Below are 24,701 nucleotides of genomic sequence, written 5' to 3' on the forward strand. Positions count from 1 at the left end.
TATGAGAAATCCTAACTTTCCTTTAAAATATACGAAAATATAGCAGTAATATCTGTATACTTAAACAATATTCACTGTAATGTTGTTTTGATGATTTTTATTTCGGGAAGCTTCAAAAGACTGAAATTGTAGCTGTGTACAAGTTTATTAGCCATTTGAAAACAGACAACAGTATTTTTACTGGCAACAGTTCTTCGATATCTCGTAACTGAGGATGTAGTGATCACAATGTTGTGATTTTTCGAGTTGAGCAAACCAGAATGAACTGCTTTACTTAAAGTTGAATGAAAAATATCAATAGTTGCTCGAATTCAAAAACTATTTTATATTTTTAAAACCAGTAAGCTTAGTAAAACTTTAATAGAGAAGGCAATTTTAATTCACCGCTCATACACTGTGTTTATAAAAAAACAAAAATACAAGAGAACCCGAGGTGTAACTTTAACCTTAACCTACGTAATACTCTGAATTTGTTCTTTATTTAAGAATACCTATCTTATATGCCACTATATATTCTACTAAATGTATTTAAATATGCTCACTAAACAGAATTAAACTGAAATATCTTGGTGAACAGGCAGTTATATGAGATAGTATTCAACGGTTTTTGGTTTTGTTTGCACGAAGAATTTTAGCAAAGTTAAACACAAACAATATTTCAAATTCTAGAGGAATGTCTTTAGTGTTTTTTTATTATTCTCTTTTATTTTTCATATTTTTTGTCGTCGGTAGGGGACTGAATAGTACTTCACAATGCATTGTTGTCGTCACCGAAGAACGTCACACATATATAAGGATGTCCGCTTTAGCAATGGATTTGCAACAAACGAAGTGCAATAGTAAGACGACAAGCAACTCCTTAGCAGGAAATAAAAAAAAGAGACTGAAGGGTAGAGAGAGAGAGAGAGCTCTATCTAAGAGAACCTTGGCGCCTGCACAGATGAGCTCGTGATTTTATCTGCTTATATCGATCTATGGTCTCTCTAGAAACTGGAGCATTCTCACCATGGCTGCTACTGCTACTGTCTATCGAACAACACTTTAAAACCTGGTCGTTCAAGTTCTGTCACTATATTTGTGATATGTCCAACAGCTTAAGGTAAGAGTTCATAATATTTCGCGAATTAGCAAAGTCTTATAATCTGATGTTTTTCTTCTTCAGAACTGGTTCATCACCCAGATGCTCATTTATATTACAAATTAAATAAGCATTTGTGCTTAGAGTTTTATTAAATAAAGGATGTTTTGCAGGGTATATAGTCCATATTACTTCGTAATAAAGATATAATACGAACCGACATGCACAGACACACTACTTTCATTCCTGTAATAACAAACTATGATGTAATCGCTTGATCGACATAATAGGAATAAAAGCGTTAACCAATAAGTGAGTTTTGAAAACGACAATTCAAAAATACACAGTTACACATCTGTGGCCACCATTGGAACTACAACTAGGAAAAAAATAAATCCATTGGTTGTTAATTACAATAAAAATAACTTTATTGAGTGTTCAATTTGTTTATGTTCCTAGCCTCACTGGTTCAGCAGTAAGTCTGAAATATTATGATTTAAAAACTGGTTTTTAATACCAGTAGTTGACACGACATAGACATCTCATTGTACAGCTTTATGCTCAGAAAGAAAGAAAAACTACAAATCTCAATACTATGCAATACTGTTATAATATAGGTGTTAGTTAACATAACACCTTTTAGCTTATCCTGGTTAAGAACATTAATTATTTAGTATTTTGAAATAATTCACACCATCATCCTAAAAAAATCTATATTTTTATAGTTAATAGAAAATTCTAATACGCCTGCCTTACATTTACATATATTACTTTAATTTCCTATCATTAAAAGTAAATTATTAAATATTTTGATGTTAAAAACAAAAATAATATATACGTAATCTCTTTAATATTTTAATCGTTGTATTCTAGTATAATAAACATAATTTCTTATTTGTCAGTAAAAAAAATTATTTATATAAATAATTACATTCTACATATTAATAAATACTTCACATAAATTTTTATTAAAATGCATCCGTCATAATTTTTATCACTACATAATATTATTTCTTAATGTTGTCCTGTAACGAAACCGTTGGTTTTAACGTAGTTACGTAAGTTTTATCCATCTCAACATTTCATAGTGTTTATCTGTTTTTGAATTTCGTGCAAAGCTACACGAGAGCTATCTGTTCCTAATTTTGGAGTGTAAGATTAGAGGGAAGGCACGTAGTCATCACCACCCCCCGCCAACTCTTGACCTACTCTTTTACCAACGAGTAGTAGGATTAACCATCACATTATAATACCTACATGGATGAAAGGGCAAGCATATTTGGTGCGACGATGATTCGAACCCGTCACTCTCAGATTACCAGTCTAACGCCTCAGCACACCTGGCTACGCCGGGTCGTCATTTCATTTTGAATAACTGATTTTATCAATGAGAAATAAAGTGTTTGTGTCAAATCTTTAACACGCGTTTCTAGCTTAAATTTGTTTCAGTTTGCAAGCCTAAATATTTTACAACATCTACAAACACTTGTTATTATTTATATACCAGTTATTGTGAATATATAAATTAAAATAATTTTTAGTAACAATAATTTTAATATGAATTCAAAAATACATGAATTTCGTTATAGTTATATCAATAGATTATTTGTGTTCAAAAACAATTCGCCGCTGTTTTAAATCATTTTTAATTTGAAATATTAGTTTTCTATATTAGTAGAGCACATTATTGATTTTGTATCACCAGTAATTCACCAGTATCACATAGTAATTTTAAAATTTCGATTTAAGCCAAATAAATGGTTTATGAATATTATAAAACATTTGTAAAAATACATAACTTTGTAAAGAACTATACTTTATTATATTCACTTCACTAAAGTTATAGTGCATAATATTATAAGATTTTAAAGTAACGCTTCTTGTCCATAGAATTTTCATTTTATCTGATGAAACAGGTCGATATGGTTTTGAAGTGTTTACATGTCCTATATTAACTCCCGTATACTGAATCCGAAAATAATATACATTTTTCTCCAGCAGATACTTATTTTTAACGAAACATCACATGCACTTTTTACAGTAAAAGTAAATCATTTTCATTGTAATAGGGTCAAAAGTTATTACTTATGTTGACTATGGATTTCTCTTGACTAATTATAATAATAAAAAATGTTCACTGTGGTAAACCAAATAATAATTTGAACTAAGTAAGAGTGTTATTTTTGTGCTTCCAATTTTTAAAATATTCTTACGTTATAAAATAAACAAATATTATTTTCGAAATCTGCATAGCTGAATCATGGAAAAGTTCTCAAAATTAAAACAACTTTTATGAAATTTGAATATGGAAGCCTGTGTAGTGTATCAATTACTTTTTTAGATTCAAAATAGTTTGGGTTTTATTATTATTTAAGAACATTTGAATGTTGTTTCGAATCCGTATTTTTGTAATATTTTTTAAAAGAACTTACTTGAGAGGCGCTGCAGGTTATCAGCGACGTACAACTAAAGATTTTAATACACGCACTCTGTAGCGGATTTGTTCAGAATTTTATATAAAATGTCTGAAGTTTTCGTAAAGAAAGGAGTTTTTTTTTTTTTGAGAAGTTTGATTTATTTGAGTTTGAGTGTACATATCAAACAGACGTTTTCTGGATCGAACTCGAAACAGTTTTTGAACCTAGTTATGAATCGTAAGTTTTTATTATAAGATATTATTAGATGTTTTATCACGATTCTACAACTCAGTAAGTTTAAGATATAGACTAAACTTTTGTAATTTCTGTAACCCGTGTGCTTTTGAAAATGTTTTTGAAAATATTGACATGTTTTTGGTGCTGTTGACGTTGGAACAGTAAACTTTCGTAATTGTACATCTAGAGTTAATTTCAATTTTTAGTTTATAACCTGAAGCTGAATTACAACACATTAAGCTTAAAGTGATTACGTTTATTTAGAATGACAGCTCCTATGCGGAACTACGACGAACGAGTGATTTTTGTGTATTGTGCGCTTTTGTATGTTTTATTGTAAGTTCTATATCTATAAAACTACAAAATGTAGAGTTGTTATTTTTTGTTTTTACGTATAATATAGTACTATAATGTATATGTGTGTTTTCTTATAGAAAAACCACATCAAGCTATTTGCTGTGTCCACTGAGGGGAATTGAACTTCTGATTTTAGTGTTGTAAATCCGTAGACTTATCGATGTACCATCGAGAGAGCAGAACTATACTGCAGGATTGTGACAATACTTTGATTGAAGTTTATTTGTGCTTTTACAGTATTTAACCGTATTCTAAATTGAAAAGGTTAGCAAAACACCGTTTTACTGTTTATTATAATATTATAGACAATACTCATAACAATGAAATACCTATATAATTAAAATAGTTATTTTTATAATATACTTGCATATTGGAATTACTACACCTTTCTAGCTCATTTAATATAGTTCCTGTTCTAGTAGGTAAATTTATAGATAAATGTCAAAGATTCTGTGATATAAGGTATACATTATTTTACTATACTGAAAGTAAATTATGTCCTGGATTTTTCTTACCTCTTGAGTCGTAATTATATTTTTCGCTTTGTCATTACAATAAGTTAATGAAAACACAGAATAATTATTTCTATTTATATTGAATATTTTATATTGTTCGGTTTATGGTCTATTTATTGAAACATTCGGTCTCAAATAACCGATTCAAACTTAAGAAAAATCGTCAGAGCAGAAAAAATGATTGAAGGCACCGTACTAAGTAACCGTAATCCAATAATACAATATAAAAAAACTTATTCTTCTGATTGAAAAAAACACATACTCAAAAGTGAAATCTATAAAATTTCCAGCAAGGAACATAAACATAAAAAGAAAGAAGACTATTTTGCTTGTAGGGTTTGTAAATGCTACTTACCTTTGGATTCATGCTCAAATAAAGCAAATCATATTATCTGGAAGCAAAGAAATGATTCTGCTAGTGTGGAAAGAAGAGAAATGAGAAGGACAAGTGTTCTAAGAGGTCAAAATTGAATTAGATTAGAATAAAGCAAGGTGTGTGATACTGATTCTGGAGAAGATTGAAACGCTGAAACCTATAAAACCATTACTGCTATATTCGGTGGTATCTTTTCCGAAACTTTATGGAATTGAAATCTGTAAAACGATTCTATATAGTAGTCAAATATTTTGTTTCTACCCATCAACGCCTTCTGAATTAAAATATATTTTTTTAATTTAATAAGATGACTACAGAGTTCAGTTTTTCGTCACCAAGGTTCTTAAATTGTTACTAAAGCTATTTTCTAAATTTTTAATTCTTTCATTAACATTTTCTCTGTGACTGTTTATAGACAATATTTCTTGTTTTCTTTATAAATTAGCTTATTAAGAAAACCTAATTTTTATAATATCTATTTTATATTTTTAAAGATTAATATTTATATCGCAAGTTTTTCCTATTAGTTTTTCATTAATATTTAAAAATACTTCATAATATTTATTATAGAGATACTTTTGATACTTTGTATACATTGTAACTCTAGTTTTCAAGTCTTTCATTTGATAAGCGATAAATGCTTTCTTCAACTTGATTTTATATAATAAGTTGAATTTTCTGTTTCTCTAATTAATGTTTTATAAAGCTTTCATATGAAATATCAATATAAGTATAAGTATATAAATTCCTTAATTTATTTCATAACATTTTGTTTGAAATTAATTGTAAATTGTTTCATAAACTATTTCTTAATCTATATTTGGTAGTTTTTTCATGTTTTTTTTAATTTTGTAGGGTAATGGTTTTTTATTGGCATTTTTATCAGTGTTGAATGTAACTTTTTTCTTAATTTACACATGAAATACAATGGTTTACCTGTCTAGTTGTTCTCTTTATATATATGATTAAAAACCAAACAGTCATTAAATCGGTATAAACATTTACAGAATTTGTTTTTTAATAACTAAATGTTTATATCACCATGAGAGATTACACTTTTGGATTTATCATACCTTAGTGTAATTTCTAAATTATTTAAAACCTCATATATTGTAAAGTTGTCTAATATGTAAATGTCTATTATCAGTGAATCGCCCTTTACTAGAATGTACACTTATTTTCTTTTAAACATTTGATTATTTTCAATTCGTATGATCTAGTTGACAGATGCCAGTTTACTTCTTAATACTTATCCATATATCAATCAGGAGTAATAAATCTTTTTTATTCTCCAACTTGTACGTTATTAGGTCAATCAACTTAAATTTATTCTTAATACTTCTTATATTTATGTGTAATAATTATATTTAATTATATTCATATCGCATAAAAATTCTCAATTAAACATTTTTTAAAGTATTTTTAAAAATACTCATTTTTAAAACATGAGTACTTACTCATGGGTACTCAACGAAATTGAGTTTCGTTCAATTTTAGTTCACTTTTCTCATTCAACTTTATGAGAATGTACAACACTCTCTTCATTTCTGTTGCCTTTTTCAATGTTTAGTCCTTACTGAATTTCATCATGAAGATTTCTTCTTGTTTTACCCATACGATTATGAAATGTATATATTCTTGACCATTGTTTTGCTTTATATAATAAAAATTTTAGTGTTGCTATTATACATTTATTAGAGACTCAGGGGAATTTTAAATGCTTTTAAATTGTTGTATCTTTGTATTTCCTTTGTCATAGAGCTCATTTTAATTTTTTATCAGCTACTTACTACTCTTGTCTTAAATTTTGCTAGTATATGTTTCATTTTCTTACTCATGGGTACAGGTTTTATGTTTTACTTTCAATGATTCTTATGATTTTCCTCAGAATTTTTTACAGAGTTCATATGTAAATTTCCCTCTTTTACTGGCACTCCAAAATTTTGAAAATTTAGTTTCCAGAATAGTTAACTAGGTCACAAAATTCTTCTTTAATTTATTTTAATTTTTTTCTTTAATATAATTTTTTACCATACAATTCATTTATTAAGTTTTATTACAGTATTTAGAAACTCATCAATCTTATTTGATATGTATATTCAACTGTTTAGTTTCACGCATATTACACTTTAATTTCAATAATAAATTTTTTATTTCTGTTCAGGTTATACTTTGTCTTCAGTATATTGGTTCTCAATACCAATATTAGGCAGTATTCCTCTGTCTTTCAATATTATATTCCTCAAGCATTTTCTCACTCCCTTCGATGTTCAGTTGAACTTTTCGTTCTGCTATTTACTCCATAATTTAGTTCACTCTGATTGCATTCAAATTTTACTCTTTATTCTTTTAGTAAATTATGACATTGATTTTCAACAAATCCACCAGAGCTAAATCTACTCATTCGTTTCACTTCTTGGAGAAAGATAAAAAATCTGGTTACTTAAGACCACTCTCACCATATACCATACAAGTACCTGCTATTTCCTTTTTCTAAACGTTTATATAACTACAAATTTTCTATCGGTTGTTCTTTTATTCGGTTACATTCTTCTCTATTCATGAATAACTATTGGAATTTGACATATTTACCATTAAACTACTTTAAAAAAATCAAAAGATACAACTATCGTTATAATGGTGGCTTTTATTATAGAAGATCCTAATCGGGTTATCTGCTGGGTTTACCAAGGGAAACTAAACCCCTGATTTTAGCTTTCAAAGACCTACCTTTATCACTTCTCTGGCTGGATAAGAGGACTAACTCTTAAGATATTACTATGAAATGGCATTTATTATGTAGTTCCATCCCAATGTACAAGATATTTAATATTGCATAATAACTATATAATTATACATAAATAATTGCATTGTCAGTGTGTCAATCTTTATTCACAAACACTGTAAGGTTACTAATTAAGTATTTTTAAATTCTTGATTGTTATTGTCTTTTCATCTATTTGAATACCAAATCTGTCATTGAAAATTTTGTATAGCCTAAAATGCGTCTCAAACTATCTTGCAGTAGTTCTTGTATTGACAAGTAAACTTTCACAGTTATAAGAATAAAGTTTTATGGAATTATATTTAATTAAAAAAAAACAAAAGTACACAAGTTAGCTTCAACATATGTTTACTATGAATAACATGACGAATAAACCTTCTGATTATTATTGAATTTAATAATAGAGAATATAATGGGTCAAAATGTCAGACAACGAAATAAATGAATATCTATGAATTAAACATTTTTATGGCCCTATTTAAACTTTTTATCATTGAAAGTTTTGCACAAAACAATAATAATTTCAGTGATTTTATCACATTTTATAAAATCTAAAGTAGAGTATGAATATATTAAACGATTTTATGTATTAAATACGTAAAACTAAGTTAGGAGTCGATTATCGTTAACAAATAAAATTATTCTGAATGAATGTTGTAAAATTGAACAAAGAATACACAAAATTGATAAATATAAAGAAACAGATAGGTAGATATGAAGAAATTTTGAACAAAAAACAACACAGAAAGAAAAAAAGGTTTAAAAATTAATACTTTGAACAAAGAAAAATCTTAAAACAAAAACATATCAGTGAACAACAGTGGGTAAGTAAAGAAAATGTTAAAGTAATTAACGTATGTACAAGAGAGAAAAAAGAAGAAATGATACTAATAAGAAGCTGTCTGATTGAACAGAACGTTTTAAATGTTAAATAGATGAACAGAAATGCAATGATAGTATAAAGACTTAAAGATAACGATTATTTTGAATTTATTATTTTGACCGTGCCATGATAACGCCACCACAACTGAAAGGGCGAACATCTTTGGTGTGACAAGGATTCAAAACCGCGAGCCTCAAATGACGAGTCGAATGCTTTAACCTCCTAGTCAGGCTGGGCCTAAACATCATGATAAAAAGATGAATAGTTGAAAAGGACGTGGTGTTAAATAGATCACTGAAATCATTAAACCTACAAAATAAAAAAGTATAAAGAAATAAATAGGAGAAAAATATAATGAGACTTACAAACAACAGAAAATAGAATAATTATATAACAAGATAATAGCCGAACTTTGAAAAAGATTTAAACAAATAAATTATGGAACTAAAAAAATCTAGTCGAATGAATATCAAAAGTTACAGGAAAAAACATTGTTTATTTTAAAGAGAGTTTGTTTGTTTTGAATTTCGCGCAAAGCTACTCAAGGGCTATCTGCGCTAGCCGTCCCTAACTTAGCAGTGTAAGACTAGAGAGAAGGCAATTAGTCATCACCACCCACCGCCAACTCTTGGGTTACTCTTTCACCAAAGAATAGTGGGATTGACCGTCACATTATAACGCCCCACGGTTGAAAGTGCGAGCATGTTTGGTGCGACCGGGATTCGAGCCCGCAATGTTCAAATTACGAGTCGAACGCCTTAACCCACCTCATCATGCCGGGCCTTATAGAGAGAGAAAACATTTGTAATTTATCCTAAGCAAGTAGAAGAATTATTAACAATTTATTTAAAGTTACCCTAATTTCAAAGCATTAATGAGTCATCATTTTTCAGTAAACTTTACATTTACTCTGAAATATAAAAAAATGCTGCTTTTTACTACTATGTTATTAAGACATCCATTCCAGAAACTTGTTAGTTGAAACGAAAATTCAAATAAATTAAAGTTAAATCCTATAAGCATCTGTCTATATTAAGAAAAGACTCCTTACATTTGTGTTAGTTGTGTTTTAACATAACTTTGTTAGATGTTATTGTAAATATTAACCATCACCTGTTAATTGTATTTTATAAACATAGCTTTATCGTGCATATAAAGCTCGAGATATAATAAGTAATAAACGCTACTTATTTTTAATTTTATTTTGGTGAATAACATTGCAAAAAAACAACAACAACGAACTGTTAAATATTTATAACATATAATGCCAGTACAATTTAGTACAACAGATATCAAAGTGGTAGACACGAGTAAAACTGTGTTCTCAAATTTTTATGTATAACTTGCTGTATTTTATTTTGGCATAGGTGAGTTTTAATGAGGATTGTCTTAACTAAATCTGAATTGAAAGCTGGTTATAATACGACATTCAATTACTTCTTTTACGTGTTTAAACAGCTGTATAAAAGTGGTTGGCGAAAATATTTTATACTATTGTATTTGATAATAACTTTCAAAAGAAATAAAACATTTCGAGATTGTCTAAAATGAAGTTGGTTCAGTTTTAGCAGTAACTGTAAGCTCTTTTTTTTTCCTGCCATCTAACGTAATATTCTTCAAATAAACTTATGATTATATTTCTGACAGAAAAGATAATATGTTACCTTCAACTCACTAGTACTAATAAACAACTGAATACTATTTCTAAGTATGGCGCGACATGGTCAAGCGTGTTAAGGCGTGCGACTCGTAATCTGAAAGTCGCGGTTTCGCATCCCCGTCGCGTCAAACATGCTCGCCCTTTCAGTCGTGGTGGCGTTATAAAGTGACGGTCAATCCCACTATTCGTTGGTAAAAGAGTAGCCCAAGAGTTGGCGGTGGGTGGTGATGACTAGCTGCCTTTCCTCTAGTCTTACACTGCTAAATTAGGGACGGCTAGCAGAGATAGCCCTCGCGTAGCTTTGTGCGAAATGCAAACAAACAAAACAATTTCTAAGTAGGCTGATGAGCTAGCAAAAGTAGTCTTTTAAAACATCAAAAAGTTGTAATTGGTATCCCCTCACGTTTTTTGCCGTTAAAATAAGTGAAACGTTTCGTACCTTTAAAATATATAACTTGAATAAAAAATCAAAACAAATGAATATAAAAATAAATAAATATTGGAAAAGCAAATAACAACTGGGATAATTTGTTATCTAATTTATAGTTTTAATACTAAGTTAATATAAATGTTATGAAATCTTAGTAATATTAATTAAAGCATCAGGTGAAATACTCCTTAAATATTTTATTAGAATCATTCACAATAGACAACACGAATTATCCACTTAAAAAAAAAAACTGGACAAAATTACTACTTTGTGAAAATGCTAAATGTTTAAATATTAATATTAACCTGACGTGACAGTGGATTAAAAGCAGGATTTTATATGAATCGTGCATATACTTTGTAAGGCATATATCTGAATTGATTTACGACTCCATGAAATAAAATTTGTGGTTTTAGTTCAATTTGAAAATAATTCAGTCCTTTATTTTCTAAATAGTGACAAATTGTGAATACATTTTCCCTATGTTTGAACGCAGGAAATAAAATACGTGGATATTTTTTTCTAGATAATACCTAGAACTGCAATTACCTTCTAGTTTCTGATGAATCCGTTGTTCAATGGATGATAAAAGAAAGTACACAAAATAGTTTTTTTTTTTCATGAATGAAGAGAATCTGGTGGTTCCCCGGTAAGTCTTCGAATTTATAATACTAGACTCCGGGTTCTATCCCTTCTTTTAGACAAATTACAAAAGGTGTATTTTGTAGTTTTGCACTAAAATATCCAAGAACATATATAAAACTGAAAGTTAAAAAATGTAAAATATGTATAACATACTTCCGGTAACTTCAGAAAGTGATTATAAGATATAATTTAAGAATAAAATTGGAAAATAAAGTAGAATAAAATATAAATTACTTTCCATAGATAGGGAAAGTAACGTTTATTTATCCTCTCTCTTTGCAATAACTTACAAAATCGAAATTAATTTATATCTAATTCAAATTTATTAGAAATGGGTATTCACATCATATCATTATTGTGATATATATTCACTGACTTTCGATACGCCGTTCACTGCACTTTTTTCTCCACAACAGGCAGTTACCGTCTATTCTAGAAAGTTTCATTACATATTCTCATTTTTAATTGGTTATAAACAATCAAACGTAACAACTTTTCGAACAATTTATATTATCGGTCAATATAAATGGTTTTAAAATATTATAAAGAATATAGAAAGGGCATGCCACGTAGGTCTGGCTTAATATTTTCGTGTAAGTGAATCACGTAAGCTTAGTAACAAAAAAGCCACCACACATTTTGAAATGATAGACCAGATGGAAAGAATCTGGTCAACATCACCGACTTATGGTTTACTTTAATTGAATAATGGGATTTGATCGTCACTTTTTTATTAAACTCATAACCCAAAAGTAGTGAGCGCAATTTTTTTTTTTGGGGAAGACTGAGGAAGAACCACAGAACCTTGAATCTATAGTCGGGCACACTAACTACTGACCACACTCGGCCTAACGAACACCTAACATCCTTATAAAATATTTACGTAAACCTTATCTGATCCTGTAATTATAGACCAAATCAGATTTTTAAACACATTTTTATTAAACACTATTGCATATGTGTATGCAATATATATATATATATATACACACCCTTCTTAAATTGGTTTCAACAACCATAACAAAGTAACTTTGGCACCACGGTGGCTCAGTTGTAAATATGAGAATTTGTAGTGCTGAAAATCGTGTATCAGCATCTGCAGTGGGAAAAGCACAGATAGTCCCTTTTATGACTGTGTTTCACAGCAAAAAAAAAACCGTAAAGTTGTTATTTAGAATGCTTATAACAACATTTAATCCAATCATTTACCGCTGGGACTTTTATGCATTTAATACAGAAAGTACATAGTTTCGTGAAATTTATTTTTAAGTGGAGAATTTTTCACATTGAGTATTGTAGCTGTTAAAAGTATAAAAGTACTTATTCTATTGCAATATGTGGACACAACCAGTATAGTGAGTAGTATAAAACAGGTCCGATTTTTTAAGGTAAAAAATTAAATATTAAATAGAGATGAAAAGCATATGGTATCTAGTAATAAAAGTAATGTGCAACTGACATTTATGTACGAAGTAAAAATATATTTATCACATTATAAATATAAATATTGTCCAGGAAACAGAATAATCCTATTTCCCTGATACATCTTTACAATGTAAAATAAAAATAAAAGCGGCTTGGTATGCCAGGTGGTTAAGGCACTCGACTCGTAATCCGACGAGGGTCGTAGGTTCGAATCCCTCTCATACCAAACATGTTCGCCCTTTCAGCCGTGAGGGCGTTATAATTTGATGGTCAATCTCACTGTTCTTTGGTAAAAGAGTAGCCCAAGAGTTGGCGGTGGGTGGTGATGATTAGCTTCCTTCCCTCTAGTCTTACACTGATAAATTAGGGACGGTTAGCGCAGGTAGTTTTCGTGTAGCTTTGCGCGAAACTCAAACAAAAATAAAAGCAAGATTATGTTATTATTAAAGACACCAACGTTTCGCTCTGTTTATTTTTATTTCTTAATATTTCCTAATGAACGTTTTAAATTCTTTAAAGTAGAAACCCTAAAAATGAAGTGTTTATAATATTTCAAATATATTCACACCTGTATCAAAGCAATTTGTTAGAATAGGAAAGAAAAGTCCAGTGTTTCTTTGGAAAGTTAAATATTTTAATGAACGAAGTAATTGAATTATTATCTTCTCTTTCAACAGTTCGTCATAGCTGTTTAAAGTATTATTACCTTTTCTAATGTATATATACACCACCAGATGTTTATATAAGCTGTTGATAGGCCTACAGTATTATAATATCAACAATTTGGATGAAAATAAATATAAAGATGACTTTTTACGTTTTTAACAGCTGTTTAAACACGTAAAAGAAGTAATTGAGTTTTTGTTTTAAAGAATCTCATGTAAAGAAATACTTGAGAAAGGACGAAAAGTGACGTAAAAAGTACAGTCACATCTATCTGTTAAGATAACTTCTGTTTAATTAGTTGGAAACAACCTCCTTTAACGATCTCAGTATTTTTAAATTAAAGAATAAACTTGGACATGCATGTCTAAAAAATAAAGAAACTATTTTCAGTAATGTCAAAGGTACATCACAAAATAAAAGACAGCAAGTTTTATATAATATTTGAAAACATCGCCATGGCGTAATACCGTATCGGTCTTTCCACAGTCGTTCAACAGCTCGGCATGAAGTATGGTCTTCAATGCTGAAACATAATAGAAGTTAAACACAAAAACGGTAAAACAATGTCTTATTATAACCAACATTCGACTCAGATTTAATTGAGACAATTAGCATTAAAACTTACCTATGCCAAAATACACAGTTTTACAGTAACTTGTGCCTACCACTTTGATATCTATTGTACTAAATTGTACTGGTATTATATGTTCTAAATGTTTAACAGTTCGTTGTTGTTTTTCTTTGCAATTTTACTCCCCAAAATAAAATTAAAAATAAGTAGCGTTTATTACTTATTATATCTCGAGCTTTATATGCATATTAAAACTATGTTTATAAAATACAATTAACAAGTGATGGTTAAATAAACCAATACAAAGGAACATCTTTATACCTATATTAATAAATATAATCCAACATCTAAGCACACCATTTACATTCCTACACTCAATTACACAACCGCCTTCAAACATGTGGTCAGCTATCGGTCAGTTACCTCTTTCTTTCTTTGTGAACCTGACGATGACCGAAGAAGGTTGTTCGTTCCTCTATTAGTACCTTCTCTATCCATATCAGCCGTTTTTAAATATATAATAAGTGATGGTAAATATTTACGACAACATCTACCAAACGTATGCTATCTTTTCTCCGTATTGAGAGATGCTTCTAGGAATTAACTTTAATTTTCGTTTCAATTAACACGTTTCTAGAATGGATTTGTTAATTACGTAGTGGATAAAAGCAGAGGTTCCTTATACTTCAGAGTACATATTAAATATAATGAAAAGTGTTTAGTGCAATAATGCTGTAAATGTGGAAGACATACTTCTGACAGAGATTGATTAACGTCATTTTTTCGGTTACAGAAGATCACACATTGCACTATTGTATTTATACAGGTACATGGCAAAGTAAAGAAAGATATCTTAAACATTAAGCTTAAACTAATTCTATATTTATGTATTTGATTATATGTGTGGTAAGACCTAGAATTTTAAACTACCTGTTTGTAATCTATAACACGCGTTTGACAGTCATCCTTTAATTCAGAAAAATCACACATACGGACAAGCATTACCTTTTTTAATATAAAGTATAATTAATTACCCTATCAAATGTTACAGGTAAACTACACTTTTTTCTGTCTGTATATTAAATAAATTTTATTTTTAGGAAGATTTATTTACAAATATGTACGTATTTTATTTGTTTACATTTTCCTCGAAGTTTAACAATTACTTAAGATATAATTTGTTTTCTGTTGTTTGTAATCCTATTTATGTTTTTCTCTTATTTATTTGTTTATACTTTTTATTGTGTAGTTTTTATGACTTCATTCATCTGTTTAACACCATGTACTTTTCAACTATTCATCTTTTATCATGATGTTTAAATCTTACAGATCTGTTCATTCTATTTAACAACATTTAAAATGTTCTGCTCAATCACTTATCTTCTTATTCGTCTCATTTGTTGTTGTTTTCTCAATGGTATATACGTTAATCACTTTAACATTTTCTTTACTTACCCACTGTTGTTCTCTGATATGTTTTGTTTTAAGATTTTTCTTTGTTAAAAGTATTAATTTTGAACCTTTTTCCTTTTTCTCATGATTTGCTTTTTTGTACAAAATTTCTTCATATCTACCTATCTGTTTCTTTAGGCCCGGCCTGGCCAGGTGGTTAGGCACCCGACTCGTAATCCGAGGGTCGCAGGTTCGAATCCCCATAACGCCAAACATTCTCGACCTTTCAGTATTGGGAGCGTTGTATAATGTGTCGGTCACTCCCACTATTCTTTGGTAAAAGAGTAGCCCAAGAGTTGGCGGTGGGTGGTGATGACTAGCTGCCTTCCCTCTAGTCTTACACTGTTAAATTAGGGACGGCTAGCGCAGATTCAAAACAAACAAACAATCTATTTTTTTATATTTATTAGTTTTGTTTATTCTTTGTTTAAGTTTAAAACATTCATTAAAAATAATTTTATTTGCCAACGATAATCGACTCCAAACTTAGTTTTACGTAGTTAGTGTACAAAACAATAATAATTTGAAAGACTTTATCACATTTTATAAAATATAAAGTAGAGAATAAATATATTAAACGATCTACTGCTTTTGTGTACTAACTACGTAAAACTAAGTTTTCGTCAAAATGTATTCCTTAATTTCTATCCTTGTGTTGTTTACCAGGAAAAAAACGTAGCCAGACTAGCAATAGTTAGGGAGTTACAAGTTCTTGGATAAGGCCATAAAAATACCAGGTCATTCCTTATGTAATGTCCGATTTTAGGTTCAGAAAAAGAGAAAGAATTTCAAACGCTTTTAATATTATTTAATCAATAACGTATGTTCTATTATTATAAATTACTTCCTGCCAACAATTCAGAAGTTTTTAAATACCATTTCTATATAATTATTGTGGAATGTAGAGAGGGCAGTTTTGCCATCTTCATGTGTTCCAAGCTCTTTTCCATCAAGGTACTTCTACTAACTTCGGAATATAAAAGAATCAGATGGGACAAGTCTGGAGAATAAGGAAAATTTTGAAGTTTTTCCCAGTCTAGCTCTTCAATCTTTCCAGATGTGATCCTTGCTGTATGGGGCTGTCCATTATTGTGGTGTAACACAACACCTTTACGATTGATCAAAGCAGGCCTCTTTTCTTTCAGTGCAACATTCAAGCAGTCTAACTGTTGACAATCTTGGGCTGTGCTTTAGCCTGTTTAACTACGCTGAGTCATTGTCTACGGCTCTTAATATTATCGTCTTTCATCTACAGTTACTAATCTATCCAAAAAAGGTTAGTTACTTTCACGAAAGTGAAGAGAAGTGCAAATGTCCACTCTTGCTCTAAAGGTTGGCTTCTGTCAAATCATGAGAGATTCACTTTCCAAGTTTTAACATCTTTTCAAGCTGTCGCAGAGAACGGTAAACTGTTGAATGGGTTTAATTAGGCTTCTGTGCTAGTTCTTCAACTGTTACAGCACAATATTCACCAAGAACAGCCAGCAGCAGATTATCATTAAATTTGACAGGATGATCTGAACCTGGCACATCACTTAAGCTGTAGTTACCTGATCTGAATTTCTGAAACCACCTTCGACATTTTCTTACATTGAAAAACTCCGCACCATAAACACGTTGAATATTGTGTGTAGTTTCTGCTGCACTATATGCTTAATGTACTCCTCAGACACATCCATCTTCCTAAGAGTTTATTTTATTAATGATCTGGAAAAGTTGGTTTAGTTTCTTTCATTTGTCTGATCATTTTTATACACGTCTTACCACATATTTTATTCATTAAAGCCTTCTACAAAGACAGAAATGATGATACACTTTCTGTATTAAATTTTTGGACATTTCTTATAAAATGACCTGATAGTTTAATTAATATATATATATTTATTTCGTTGGCTGACATTTTGACTTATTGTATTCTTTATCATTATTTGCAACAGAGCCTAGCAAGGCCAGGTGGTTAAGGTACTCGACTCGTAATTCGCGGGTCTCGTGTTCGAATTCCAATCACAATAAACATTTTCGTCCTTTCACCCTTTCACTCTGCTAAATTAGGGACGGCTAGCGTAGGTAGTTCTCGTGTAACTTCGCCCGAAATTCAAAAACAAACAAACAATTTTCCATAAGAGATTTTATATACAAATAGATATAACAACTTAACAATCAATCATTTAAAACCCTCATTTGTTACTTTACAATAATCATGAATAAAGATTGATATACTTTTGCTACAGTTTTTGTATGCATAATTACATGGTTATAGTAAATATCCCCTTGATTTTGGTAAACATAATAACGATAAGTATTTGTTAGTCTTGTTATTCTCCATAGTATAGTAGTTGTTTCGTTTGATTTATTTTCTTACACCCGTAGCCCCCCAGTGGCACAGCAGAATGTCTGTGGACTTACACCACTAAAAACTGGGTTTCGATACCTTTGGTGGGCAGAGCACACATAAGCCATTGTGTAGCATTGTGCTTAATTCTAAAGAAACAAAGAAACTGTACGACAGTATGGTATGCGTTCCGAATTCCAACAATTATTCCTGAATAAAACAACGTGATCAAATAAAAGAACAGAAATTTCTACTTTTGTAATCATATTAATTATTAATTAATTATATTAATCTTTAGAACTAGAAAATGGCAACTGATTGAGTGGTAAGTGGTGAATGAACTCCTAAGTAGCCAGATCTTCCTTGTGTTTCGCCGAGAAGAGTATCATATATGTACATTTTACTTTGGTGAATTTGTTGGAAATGAATATCGTAAACTTATTGAATGAAATCACTGAAATTACTATTATAAGTTGGTGCAAAACTTTTGACGGATAAGAAATAGTTTGATATGAACGATAAACGTTATAAAAATACATTCTGTGTATATTGTCTCAGTCTAAGTATTTGCATACTCTTCGATACTGATCTTATTCCCTACATGCCTGGAGTAATTATTGATAAATGCCCCAGCAGCAACAGAGACAGTAGCATATGTTTGGAAAAACAAAAACAAAAAACATGTGCGAGTTGTTAATTTGGTCTGTATAAGTTGTTTTGGGTATGTGTTCATTATAACAACCATAAACATTGTTTTATTGAAAAGGGTGTTTTTTGGTTAATCTTTTTCGAAACAAACCAACGCTTTGTTTAGGCAATTTCCCTTTACCTGGCGCAAAGTCATGCCAAAATTATAGGACGTCATATTGTTTAAAATGTCCAGAAATGGTATGAAACAAATTGTAATTATAAGATTATAGTAAAAATTTATTCCAAGAAAAGTGTTTGCTAGACGACGGAAAACTACTGCCCGAAATGCCCGTGTCATGACCAGATTAACAAGTCAAGTTCGAAAGAAGTGTTAAAACCTCTTGCCACAGGAATAGCATGAACACATTACGTTCCAGGTTATCTAGAGTAACAGTGGATAGAAGACTCATCAGTCAAGGCTGTTTTGCAGGAGGAGCTATCTGCAAACCAACAGTAATTACAATTAACCGCTGTCATGATGTTATTCGAGCGAAATAGCATTCTAAGTTACAGCTAGAGCAATGGCGACATTTCATCTTTTCAAATAAGTCCTGTTTCTGGTTGGATTCGTGTTTGTTGTTTGTTTGTAGAACGGATGAGTAAAGACTATCATTCCCACAGGAAATCACAGGAGGTGGCGCAGTATATGTTTGGGCAATTATTAACCATGGTGGAAAAACTGCTCTTCATATCCTTCATATAAACATCAATGGCACCTCCTACAGTCATCGTATGGAGATAATAACTCTGCCACATGGTAAGGCAAAATTTGACAATAACTTTATGTTCTAGGATGACAATTCCACTGGCAATTGAACATGCATTGTACAGGATGATCTCGACCAGGAAGATGTCAAAAGATTGTCATGACCAGCAAAGTATCCAATTTCATTGAGAACTGTTGTGCAGAACTGAGCCAGAATTTTGCTTACCATGACCCTAAAACAGCTACTGAAGTTGAGTTTCATCTCATTGTAGCCACAAATTGAGATGAAATTACGGTGAATTATAACGATAACCTCTTTAATAACATACCATGTCACCTTGCAGGGGTTATTAGAGTATGAGGAAGTCCATAAGAATATTGAATATTTAATATGAACTAATATAAAGGTGTAGACAATATTTATGATAATTTGAGATATATTTTGCCATTATTTATGTTTGGTTAACGTTTTGCTGTTATAGGTGTCTGATAAAATTGTTTGTTGTTTTGATAAATCGTTCATAAAGTCCATAGAACACGTCTCATAACTCAAATTATATATGAAGATGTTTAATGTAACATTCACTTCTCAGTATCTTGTATTTCTTCTTAATAATAATGATCTTATTTATTGCAAAATATGCAAACATTTTGACTAATGATAGTAGTTCATAATTTTAATCTTTAGATTTATTGTAACTACAAAATATGTTAATATACTGAATCATTTTCTTTTTTAGTTTTAAATTATGACAATGAATGAAATACTATGCACAAACGTGCATTCAGGAATACTGAAACTTAAAAAAAAAGTTCCATAAAATGTATGCGTACGAATGTGTTCTGAAGGCACGACACAGCTATGCTCTATTCGAATAAGTAAAAAAGTGTGAGCATCCACGTTAAATATAGTAGAAAGGACAGAAGATATTATTAAAGAATAACAAGAGAAAGATGAAGCTCTACTCTAACTAAAACCCTAGATGTTGGTATCAGCGATGTAATTTATATTGCAAAAAACTCTATCAAGCGTTAAGGTATGAAAACCTATGATATGACCTTAATGGTGTTTAAAATTAAAGAGAAAGACATTATGAAACGAAATATGAAAAAAAGTATTCAAATATTACCAAAGTATGTCTTTACAGAAGAATATGACGATTTAAACATTTATCTATTTTTATACCTTAATGTATCTCAAGTCTACATTTATATTGGGTAAATTATTTCAGTTATAAATTACGACAATGAATGAAATACTTTGGATAAAATTGTGTTCACCAATTCTGAAACTTTAAATAAGAAAAAAGTTTATAAAATTTACGCATACGAATGTGTTCTGTATGTATGACACAAATTTGTTATATTCGAATAAGTGAAAAAATGTAAGCACCCACATTAACTACAGTAAGAGAAAAGAAAATATTATAAAGGAATAACAACAGAAAGATGAAGTTACACCTTAATTAAAACACTAGGGTTTGATACTAGCAATGTATTATTTATTACGAGAAATTTAGTGTTATGATATTACCTCAATGGTATGTAAAATTCAGGAGAAAGTTAGCAAAATATGAAGTGCGAAAAAGTAATGAAATATTACCAAGGTATTTATAAGAATTTGGCTATTTATACAATTTTACTTATTTTTGTATTTTCATCTATTTCCAGTCTTCATTTAGTGTTGGGTAAATGATTTAACAATTATCAAGAAAAAAAACGCATTTCTTACATCCTGTTATTACAGTATTATTGATAGTAAAATAAACTCTAATGAGAATATTATATCAAGGGGAAAATATTTAAACACTCTACCAAGCGTAAGATAATCGCTGCAAAAATGTTTTAAACTTTTATAACCAGAATTTTTTCAGACGTTTCGTGAAAAAGTAAAAAAAAAATAACATAGACGTACAACAGATGTATGTACCGTTATAAAGGTGAGCATTTTCAAATTCAATTTTAACATTGTATTACTTAAGAAATATTATATACAAAACAGTTGATATATTTTAAAACAGTTTATGTTTCAATACTACAAAATAAAGAGTAGGAAACAGGATTATATATCATACCTTAGAAAGAAAGTTTAGTCTTGCACATTTCAGTAGAAGTGTTTTAATATTGAAAAATGGTTTATACGTTTAAGCCAAACAACAGACATGAATAAAAGTGTCCATCTAAAAGTATATCAACCATATTGTGAAAACTAGTATTTCTGCTGTTGCCACAAATGAAAGAATCTCAGGAAATCTTATTGAAACAGAGCTTTTAAAACTATTGGTGAAATCCTGAATTAGTCTGTTTCTTAGCAAACTTCTTTAACTGGTGATCACAACAGATTAAAAGTACTGTACAATTGACTAAAATTTACCAAAAGTGGCTATGCAAAGATGACATCTCGCTCCAAACTTTTAGATATATGAAATTATAATTTAAACCGACATTGTGTGGAACCTGTATTCAAATTTTCTTGAGCAAGATATTGTTGGTGCACTTTTTTGTTTGCAAAGATGTCATTACCATGATTTGTTTTTATTATTATTTCCTTCGAAACTACTAAGTAATTCTTTCATTTATTATGTATGCAAAATTGTTTAAGACTTACATACTCTCATTCATTATTTTAACATTTGTTTAGAAAATTGCAAGTTGTGGGTTGAAAAAAACAAACAAACAAAACTTAGATCATGTGAAGTTTTATCTCACTTAATTAAACTTTATTTGTCAAATATAATAACGACCAGTTACTCTGTTACAACTAATCCCTAAAAGCTTTTTTATTTGTTATGAGATTATAAATGTATAACTTCACGTAATTATTGTAAAAAGGTGATAAACTGGAACACAAAAAAATACAAGATATCTATCACAAAGTATTAACTTATAAAAGTAAGCTTCTTAGACTTCTTACTGGTAAATATTTGTCCCACGAGTTGTCCTCTCATGCACTGGAAAACAAAATTGCGGAGAGTCTATCTGCCTGTTAGAAACTTACTACACTATTGAACGAATTAAAAAAACAACAACTTCGCTTCACATAAACACATAAATATTCATTTCTAAGACACGACTTCTTTAACATTATTTTGAATATTAGTTTAAATCACTTTATGTTAATATCATTTGTTGTGCTTTTTTGTACATTTCCACCACAATACATCCTAATACATTAAAAAACATAGACACACACATATATGTGTTCATCTCTGTGTGTGAATAAAACGAACAGGAATACAATTAAAATATTCTTACCATTAGGCTGTTCGTAATGCGGCGCCTTCTTGTCTCTTCTTTGTCAAAACAATCTTTTCTAAGAGAAAGTATGCATTGGTTGGTAATTTGGTTTGGCTAGTTCTGATTATAGACACATTCAGATTTTTTCTGTGATGACGGATCTCCTCTATTACTCAGTGGAGCATTTTTCTATTTTCTTGACATCTGTTTACAGTGTACTTAGACAAAGTGTTTGCTAGATTGCCAAAATAATGAAATTTTCCTTAACCAAAACTAAGTTGTCTTTTGCGTAGTGTTTCAGTAAACACAATTTAGTTCAGTTAATGTTTCTTGAAAGGATTTATTGACAAAAATGTAAGCAAGTTAGAATCAAAAATACGTCTTGACTGCAAATGCTAACCCACACAAAGTTTATGTAATCAAATTTTAACTTGTTATTCAATATGTTTTATAGCTTTAGTTAGTTTAACTGGTTAATATTTTGTTGCAATTTTTAAAGAAAAAATGCTTCAAAACTGGCGGTTTTTAATATTTATACAAATTTATTTTATATTTTCTCTTTTATATATTTCAATTTTATTTAGATGAATGTCAGAAAGAATTAAAATAATCTATGAACCTTAAAACGTATCTTGTCTGACTTATATGTTTGAGTTTGAGATGAGACCTTATTCATTTAAATTGTGTTCAACTCAGTTCGTTTATGTTAACAGTATTTTATTTTTTTACACATTTTATATTACGTTTTTTTATTACAGTTACAGAGAAAACATATCAAGAATACTCAAAGATTTATGAAAAAAAAATATATTTATATGTATTAAAGAAGATCTCAAGCTACACCACTGACTATCTGTGCTCCTCAACACGTGTATGACACCCAGTTTACATTGATATAAATATGCAAACATATTGTTGTGCCACTCGGTGGCGTATGGTTGATAGGCACACATTTCTTTTACAGATTTTTTGTTGTTGTTTAAAGTAACATTGTTTCTTTAACACTGATATTTATTTAAATCTAATGTTTATAAAATTGGGGAATCATAAAATTTCCAAAAGTTTCTTTAAGTACTTTTGTAAACATCAAAAGTGTGACTTAAAGTAGGTATTCATGATTATTAATCTTGTAAAATGTTAAATGTTGAGGGGTTTCACATCAAGTAGTTCTGCAATTCTAGTCTGGCAGAATGTGGTGAACTAATAAAACAAGTATATTAGTGGCTGAATGTGGTTGATACTGTCAACCCTTTAATCGTGTATGGCATCTAATGTCACTTTTGTTTGAGCTTCTATTTTCTCATTCGTTTTCAAACTAGAGTGCTGAAGTCCCCACTCAAATATGTAAGTTATGTCATTGCTTTAGTGATGTGGTTCACTACTTTAATCCCAGTTACCGACGTCATAGTAGTCTTAAGACTAGAGTTAAATTTCTCATGGGTTTAGTCAATATATTTCACAACTAAACGGTACTGATTACGGTTTTCTCAGCTAAGTCGTACGACGAGATCAAGTGACTCGTAAACACAGTTTTCATTAAATTGAAGTAAACAAATTTAGATTTATAAAGATCAAGTTAAGGTGTATAAAAGCTTATTTTCAAATTACTTTATGGTAGGCAAACATTAGATATTTACTTACATAATCTCAAACTTATTCCAAGTAATCAAACAAGTTGTATATATTTAAATCAGAAATAATACTAATGCTAATCATTTTATCTGTTGAACGATGTACATTATTTAAAAAAACCACATTTTTAGTAAACGTGTTATTCGTATCCAGTGAGTCGCACAACTCTCTCTGGGGCCCGGCCTGGCCAGATGGTTAAGCACTCGACTCGTAACCCGAGGGTCGCGGGTTCGAATCCCCATCACACCAAACATGCTCGCCCTTTCAGCATTGGGAGCGTTGTAATGTCGCGGTCAATCCCACTATTCTTCGGTAAAAGAGTAGCCCAAGAGTTGGCGGTGGGTGGTGATGACTAGCTGTCTTCCCTCTTGTCTTGCACTGTTAAATTAGGGGCTTCTAGCTCCTGTAGCTTTGCGCAAAAATCAGAAGAAATTAAACAAACTCTCTTTATGCGGTGGCTCAGCGGTAAATATGAAGGCTTATGGTGCTAAAATTGTGTTTTAGTGGTACTGGAGGGCAAAACACATATAGTTGATTCTGTAGGTCTGTGCTTAACAAAAATTACAATTCAATATTTTATATTAGAAAGATCGCTTCAGTTTTCGTA

The 24,701-nt window shown here is 30.1% G+C and overlaps 1 protein-coding gene across 1 annotated transcript in view; it reads left to right on the forward strand.

Annotated features, from left to right (window-relative positions):
- The first annotated feature begins 795 nt into the window (after positions 1 to 795).
- Positions 796 to 24,701, forward strand: part of LOC143253107 (alpha-2C adrenergic receptor-like) — a 98,149-nt gene continuing 74,243 nt past the window's right edge. Inside the window, exons 1-2 of the mRNA XM_076506389.1 lie at positions 796 to 1,099; positions 4,167 to 4,353. The gene's annotated coding sequence lies outside the window, so the exon portion shown is untranslated. The remainder of the gene's footprint in view (positions 1,100 to 4,166; positions 4,354 to 24,701) is intronic.

This window comes from Tachypleus tridentatus, chromosome 1 (assembly GCF_004210375.1).
Source record: "Tachypleus tridentatus isolate NWPU-2018 chromosome 1, ASM421037v1, whole genome shotgun sequence".
NCBI classification, from domain to species: domain Eukaryota; kingdom Metazoa; phylum Arthropoda; class Merostomata; order Xiphosura; family Limulidae; genus Tachypleus; species Tachypleus tridentatus.